The 8,511-nt window shown below is 40.6% G+C and overlaps 1 pseudogene; it reads right to left on the bottom strand.

Moving 5' to 3' along the window:
* Nucleotides 1-4,440: 4,440 nt before the first annotated feature.
* LOC141499084 (complement component 1 Q subcomponent-binding protein, mitochondrial pseudogene) lies at nucleotides 4,441-5,089 on the bottom strand (annotated as a pseudogene).
* Between the last annotated feature and the right edge of the window lie 3,422 nt (nucleotides 5,090-8,511).

Raw genomic sequence — 8,511 nt, forward strand, 5'->3', positions numbered from 1 at the left:
GTGCTTGTCGAACATGAAGAAATAAAACCTTTCTCTGTGCTAAGAACAGAAAAAGAACATAGTGAATCCCTAAAATTCCATTATGTACAACTTATTTTTGTTGTATATAGTAAATTTAACCCATTAGTAGCAATATTTCCCTGCTTATCCATGTCCCCCACTATACTTTATTCTATTCTCTTCAGTGCACATTTAATGTTTCATTGACACTGTTTTCTTTCTATCACTCCTCCCCATTCTATTCACACAATTCTCAATTGCCTCCATAGAAAATAAAAATCTTCCTTTGTAACAAATGAATACAAACAAATCAAATTTCACCAACAATCATGGATGAAAATGAACAGTCCATCTGTATCTCTAGTACATTGCCTCTGAGTCAAGAGATTAAAAGCATGAGAAGAAATGAGAAACAATATCAGTTTCCTGGAGGCATGATTTATTATTGCATTAAATCAAAAACCTAAGGGTTTTTCAAAATTGTAGCCTCTTACATTATTGTAGTTATTGTATATATTGTTCTATTGTTGCTCACTTTACTTTGGATCAGTTAATATAAATAACTCTTCCCATATTTCTCTTAATTCAACCTTTTTGTCATTTCTTGCTGTACAATAACATATCATTATATTCTTTTAAAACAGTTTATGCTGTCATCTCCCAATTTGATGGACACCTACTTTGTTCCCAGTTCTTTGTTACAACAAAAATGCTTTTTTGGTTTTAATTTTTTTAGGGTTTTTTTGCAAGGCAAATGGAGTTAAGTGGCTTGCCCAAGGCCACACAACTAGGTAATTATTAAGTGTCTGAGAAAGAATTTGAACCCAGGTACTCCTGACTCCAGGTCCAGTGCTTTATCCACTGCGCCACCTAGCCACCCTGGTTTTAATTTTTTAAACATATAGGACATTTCCTTCTATCTTTGATAAGAGTTAAGGCTCTTAACACTATTCTTCTTAAGAGGATGTAAAAGATTTCACCTCCCCGTCTCTCATTGGGGATTTTTGTTTTTAGGTTTAAAATATCATGTAGCGAATAAGGTGATTAAGGAACTTTGGGCAGAATTCCACTTCACACTCCCCCTTCAGAACACCTGAGTGATGAGTCATTAAAGAGAAAAGGGTATGTGGGCACAGCTGGTAACCTGAACTGGTGGACTTAATCTTTCACTGAACTCAGGACATGCCAGACCAGGAGTCATAGAAATCTCAGGAGGAGCAATGGAAGTGACTGAAAGGTCAACACTGGGCAGCTTGAGAAACAAAGGAAAACTCTTTGGGACCCAAAAAGGAAAATGACTTCTTTTTCCAGAGGGCCAGGGGTCAGAATAGGATCCAAATGGATTAAGGGCAGGTATGGAACATAACCAACAGGGCCCAAACTAAAGGAAAAAAGATGCAGGTTCTGAAGGGAGTGAAGGTTTTTCCAGGCCCTGAAGCATTGTCAACACAATTATCCCTTAACTGAGAGCACCTTTGCTGAGAGAAGGACCAAAAAATTAGGTAATGTCACAAAATTAGAAGGACACTTGGGACTTGACAGCAGTTTGAGGTTTGCCCAATTGACAACTGAGGAGGCATCAGCTGAAATATCTTGTGGTTCAAAAGTCAGACATGAGGAAGGATAGAAAATACTTCATATTTACTAAATTTGAGGTCATGGCCATCAATGAATTGTTCTGGAAGCAGAGACCCTGTGGAAAAGCAAGGGACTCTACTCTTACCTTTTTATTCATGCAATGTGGCTTGGAGCAAGCCTAGATCACTTAATGAAGAAGTACCCTGAAGGGTTAATTCATGGGAATGCTCAGATTATCTGATACTTATCACGTGGAAAACAATTTCTTATGAAATAAAGTCAAAACCCCATACGTGTCAGTCATAATTTCTGAATGGAAATGGTTAGGCTAGATTTGTGTCAAACAGGGTGGAACAGCTTTTGATGTAACATTGCTATTTTCAATTTATTCCTGGTGTGTTTTATTTAATCTTAAAAATAAATGTTCTCCTGAAAAACTTATTAATTCAAAAAGTGGTAATGTTGTTTCTATATTAGTGAAAGCCAAGTGAATTTTTGTCTTTGATGATGAATATTTGCTATTCCTCTGATTATGCTCTGTGTCTATGAATTACAGACTGCCTCACAAGACTGACAGCTACAGGTGACTCAAAAGGTTCATGAATGGGAAGGTGCAATGATGAGTGTAGCCATACTGCTACATGTCACTATCACTGACTTGAAGACAAGTGTGCCAGGTGTCAAAATTATGGGTGACAAGTGAGTGACTGTTAAGTCAGCCATGACTCTTGCTACATTTGCATCCTATTCAATGCAAACTTTTCTTTCTTTACTTTACTTTATCTCCCATGTGCAGATATCATATACATAATGCAGGGATGTGTGGGAGCCAGTTTGGAACCAGTTCAAGAGAGTCAATTATCAAATTTTCAGTGTAAACCTTTATGCTTCAAAAATATGCAAATACTGCAAATCAGGGCTTGATTTGTTGTTTGATTTCTAGACTTAAGAAAATGATGAAGAATAACAATAATAGCAGCCAGCACTTATATAGTGCCTATTATGTGCCAGTCACTTTACAAATAGTATCTCATTTAACTCTCACAACCCTGGGATGTAGGTATTGCCATTATTTCCATGAGACTGACAGTTTATTGACTCATCCAAGATTTCACAGCTAGGCCAGATTTGAATTCATGGCCTACCTACCATCTAGGTGGTAATGCAGATTAAATTTAAAAATATGTAGTGAGTACATTTTTCTTCTTAGAGAGTCATTCATTAAACATCTATCAGCATATTTGTGCAGTATATATTTATTTGTGTGCATTGGAATGTGAGTGGGTCAGTGAGATTGTGGGTCTGGGTATATGCTGCTAGATATAGGTAGAGCACTAGACTTCAACTTCACACCTGAATTCAAATTCTATCTCAATCGCAGATTAGTTTGTAACCCTGGACAAGTTATTTAACACCTTTTAGCCTCAGTTTCCAAATATATAAACTATTTCCAAACCTTTACTCTATAAATATTAGCTTTACTATGAAAAGTAGATAGTCTTGGAATCAGAAAGACTAAGATTAAATTCTACTTCTAACATATACTGGCTTTATGACTCTTGACCTTTTGGTACTCCAGTTGCCAATCTACATTGGTAGACTAGATTCTCTATATCAATGAATCTATATATGTACACACATATATATCCATATATTGTATACATATGTTGCGAATGGATCTTGCATAGTGCATATTGTATATTATAAATGTCATATATACTACATTTATATTTTCATATATAGTATTGTATAGATTAAATATGTACATATATATGTATTATGAGGGGAAGAACTGTTTAGAAACACACACACATACGCACAGGGTGATGCCCCTTACAAAACTAAGGGATATAATAAGGATTTATATATATACATATAAATGTATTTATGTAAGTTGGTATGTATGTTTGCATACATACACACATATACGTATCTTTGTGTGGAGAAGGAGAGAGAGAAGGAGAAGGAGGAGGAGAATGAAGGAGGTGATGGATGAAAATGGAGGAGAAGAAGGAAGAAAAGGAGGACAAGAAATAGGAGGAAAAATTCTTCTTATTTATTATACTCTTCTTATTTATTATGCATCCTTAGAGGATAAGCATATGTAAGATATAGAGACCAGCAAAGTCATACAAACATGTCCTCTCCACATCCCATGGTGTGCTGTGTATGATAACATATAAAATTAATAATAGGTTAGGTAAATTCCTCCTCCCTTTATCCAAAGGTGGTGATGGCCAAAGGCCCTACAGGATAGATCTTGAGGGTCCTAGGGAAAGAAAGTCAGTATCTCAGCAATGTGGCTCTTCAGGTATAAAGCAACTGAGGACAAGCTAGTGTCTTGATTGTTTTGTTCACCAAAGCCTTTTTGCTTGGCATAGAGCAGTGTTGAGTGGCAGTGACCTGGGAATCATGTCCCCTGGGGTCTTAGATGAGCAAGCCTGAGTTGGAGAGGTATGACAGAAGCAGCCCCATCTCATCCTAGACTGGGTGACTATGAGCTATGTGTCCAATGGGTATCTTTGACTAGAACTTCAACCAAAGACACATAAATGGGTGTGGTGCATTATTTTTCCTCATTTAAAGGAACACAGTGTTTAAAGTGCTGTAAAATCTAGGTGGGGAAGTGGTGAAAGATGAACATAGTGCCTGTTCTTTCTAGTGTAGCCCAAATCCTGAAGTAAAAGCCATTATCAGTTGCAGCATAACCTGGGGCTTTTTGTTATTGAAGAGGAGTCTAAGCAGTTTTATTTCTCATTTTTCAAGGGTGGTGTACAAAAATGCCAGCAGAACAAGGAAAATAAAAATAGATTAGGTAACATAAGTTAATGTGTGAAAGTATTTTTCTGAACTTTTTCCATGTTAGCTCCTAGATAACTGTTCTCTTCTAAAGACTTGTGGGTCTAAGATGGGGTCTGGAAGCCTAAAGCTTCCTTTTTGACACTTGACAAATCCTTTCAGATCTTCCAAAGCCATACTGAGCTTGATAGATTCATATGCAAATATATCGTCCATTCCTCTGTTGGTCAAGAAGTCCATCAAGAGTTCATACAAATCCCAGTCCAGAGAATTATTATTCAGTATATAGTGTATTACCTTACAGTCAGACCCTCTAGTGTGTTGAAAGCTCACTTCCCTGATAGAGATATCACTCTCATCCCCTTTCTCCTGTCCAACCTCATCCTCTGGATAGTGGCAAACCAATACAAGGGCCTTTATGGTATTGTCCTTCACAACCTCCACTACAAAGTTTGGGATTGTCATAGGTTCAGGTTCTTACTCTTTTCAGCTTTCTGTTCCTCTGGAGGCTCATTGTCAAATGTTGATGAGATACTTTAGCTAATCTCTAGACTAACTTGGCTTCTGTCCCTTACAAACCCAGTTTCCAATCCTTGGACATATTGGGGAAGGATTTGTGTTTCTGGATTTTTTCCTCCTTCTTACTTTCATCTATTAGGAATTCTGTGAGGCCTTGTCCCACTTGGTGTGGCTCCCTCTCACTCCCCAGCATGCATGAGCACAAGCTATGAAATCAAAGAATCTGGGTCTGAATCATGGCTCTTCCACTGACAGCTTTGAGAGTTTGAGAAAGTTTAGCCTCTTAATCTTATAGGCAAGTTTCCTAATCAATGAAAGGAAGGTGGTAGACCACATGACTGCAATAATTCTTTCCAACATTCTAAATAAATGAACTTGTGATTTTATGAACTTATTTCTCCAGGAAAAAGATATGCATAACAGATTGATGGATAACAGATTCCCAAAGTCTTTAATTGGTATTCTCAAAATATATTTTTTAAAAAAATAAGTTTGTTTTTAAGCTGAATTTTAATTAAATTTAAATTTAGTTAATATCTATCCATAATAAATATATTATATTGTAAATTACCATTAAAATTTAATTGATTGTTTAATTATTTTTTTAAAGCAACAGACCCCTAACAGATAGAGAATTTAAGAAACATGTGAATTAAAAACCACACAAGATGAGATGATATGAATGTGTTATAATCTGCACTGTTGGAAGGAATTGCCATATTGATTAAGATCACAGATCTAATTGAGCAATGATATTAATGATTCATTTAGTAGAAAAATTCTATATCATTCCTGCTTGATATTGGTATAGAAATTAATATTAGCACCAGGTAGTTTTAGTTCAGAAACTAATTAGCTTGTATATGTGACAACCTTTATCTGTGGCTAAGGATCTGTCCAATTGCCTATCCAACCCACTTGAGTCCATCAGGGCCTTTACCAACCACAACATGAACTAGAGAAAAATTGAAGATGTGATAGTTGAAGTTCTGGGTGTAGATGAGGTCATGAAGGAAGAGATTGTTAGAGAAGGAGGAGAGATCCAGACAGCCTTTTAAGAAATATCTAGATTCAGGGGGAACACTGGATTTGGAATTGGAAGACCTTGGTTTGAATCTAGAGTCTGCAATGAGCTGTGTGACCTTACACAAATCATTTCATTGCTTTAGCCATCACCTTAAGTTCTTCATTCAAATCAATTCAACAAACATCTGTTAAGTTCCTACCATTTGTAGGGATGAAAGGCAAAAGAGAATGAAAATGGAAAAACAAGACATTCCATAAAAATGAAATCCCTGGGGCAGCTAGGTGGCATAGTGGATAGAGCACTGGCCCTAGAGTCAGGAGGACCTGAGTTCAAATATGACCTCAGACACTTAAATACCTGTGTGGTCTTGGGCAAGCCACTTTAATCCCATTGCTTTAAATAAAATTAAAAATTAAAAATAATTCCTCCTTAGTGGGAGGAATATAACATACAGACAGGTATAAAGTACAAAGTGATTTTAAGAGGGAGTGTTTGTCTGTAAAATGCAGACTATCTCAAGTCTCTGCTAATTCTAAATCCTCTGATTCCTAGAAAAGAAAGCAACATCAGTGAAGGAGAAAGAGGAATGGTTAGATGGAAACCAAATGGAAGAGAGAACTTTGTGATCAACAGGTACCCAGGTCCAGAACTAAGAGGAGGACTGATAAAAGAGCCAAAGAGTTTGCCAATTAAGGGGACTTTGGTGACTTTGGAGAAAGCAATACCAAATAAACTACAGAGAAAGTCCATGAAGATAATTAAATAACATTAAGCAGAAACTGTTTCTAGTGATATCTGAGACAATAGATTAGACATTCTTTCATGACAAAAGTTTTGCTTTTTTTTTTTTTTTTTGCTTTGAAGAATTTTCTCTATCTTCTTAAAGGAGGTGGTGGTGGGGGAGACACCAAGTCTAGAAAAAACAGTTTTAATTTTCTTAGGTATTTTAGTCTCTAATGTGTTCATCGTTCCTTTCGCACAACCATGTCGTTTGGTTGGGCATGTTCTATCTCTTCTCGCTGGTACCTAAGTCCGTGAAAATAAGAGGCTTGCAGGGCTTTTCCTAGGGCATCTTTCCCTTAAAGAATTTTTTGCGACGTTAGAAGAGATTTTACCCCAACCCGAGCGTTTTGTCGCAGCCCCAGTTTCCCTTCTTAGAGGGGACTTGGAGAAGTCCGGGGCTTCTTTTGAGCTTCTGCGGACTCGGTCTCGGCCCCTTCGGGCCATGACTGCAGTCCCGGTCCAGCCCTGGGGCCCCGAAGGAGGCACAGCAGCGGCCGCAGGTCCGGCCCGCGCAGGTGGAGCTGCCCGTCTAAGCCACTTTGCTCGATCTCTCTCTCTCTCTCTCTCTCTCTCTCTCTCTCTCTCTCTCTCTCTCTCTCTCTCCCTCTCTTTCGCCTCCCTTCCAGGGAGTGGGTGAGACTGGGGAGAACGAGGAGGAGGGGTTGTTCCAGACTTCTCTGCCTCCTGCCTGCCCGCCCCCCACCCCTCCCCAGCCCGCCTATTTCCGTGTCCCCTCCTCTTTCCCATTCATTCCCAGTTAGTCCTGGGCCCCGCAGGAGCAGCGCAGGCGGAGGCGGCTCTGTGGGAGCTCTGGGGCTACAGTGGCAGCCGCTGTGGTGGCCCAGCAGGTGGGAGGAGGAGGAGGAGGAGGAGGAGGAGGAGGAGGAAGAGGAGGAGGAGGAGGAGGAGGAGGAGGAAGAGGAGGAGGAGGAGGAGGAGGAGGAGGAGGAAGAGGAAGCAACTGATCTCTGGCAGCCCTGGCTCCTGGGAGGGGCTATTTCACCTGCCCCGGGGCGGCAGTACGGAGATCCAGAGGGAGCCTGCGGTCATGGAGAGCTCTCCAGGTAACTAGCCACGAAAGTTTCCAGAGTCCCGAGCCCAGCCGAGGGCTCGGGGAGGAAGGGTCAGCAGACTCTGGGGGCTAGGGTGGGCTGGACTCCGCAGCCTCCACCATCCCATCCTGGGCACAGCCTGAGGCAGGGCTGCGCTGGGTGAGGAGAGCCTTGGGGCGCTTAGGAGCAAGGGGGCGCGGGCAGCAGAGCCTCCCTTTGTTTGAGCCGGGAGATCTCGGCTCCGGGGAGGCCGACACGCAGGGGGCCGGACTGAAAAGTTCAGTAATTTGCTTTTACCCGAACTCCAAGCATCTTTTAAGAGAGAGCTGCTCAGCACCCTAGGCAGAAACACATGATTGAAGACGGCTCCCTAAAACCAACTGGAGGAGGCCAGAGTGTACTGTGGTCCCTGGGGTGATGAACAGGCAGGAGCAGAGACTGGGGCGCTGTGTGTGCCTGTGTCTGTGTGTCTTGTCCGTTTTTTATTGAGATTATATGTAGATATCCCGAATTCCCCTAGCGGAAAAATTCACCTGTTGCTAGGAGATCCCTGGAAGTGACCGTCTAAGCTGGGCTCTTTTCTGTGGCCAGTGTGAGCAGCGATGTCCGAAGTTTGGGGCTCGCTGCCTTAGATCCTCACTTCGCTGGGAGGAACCGTAGTCCATACAGACGCGAAACTGATATCTGCACGTTTCCAAGCCTCTTTTCCATAACTCAACGAATGCTGATGAACTCATCTGTACAGAATCATAT

This window comes from Macrotis lagotis, chromosome X (assembly GCF_037893015.1).
Source record: "Macrotis lagotis isolate mMagLag1 chromosome X, bilby.v1.9.chrom.fasta, whole genome shotgun sequence".
Taxonomy (NCBI): Eukaryota; Metazoa; Chordata; class Mammalia; order Peramelemorphia; family Peramelidae; genus Macrotis; species Macrotis lagotis.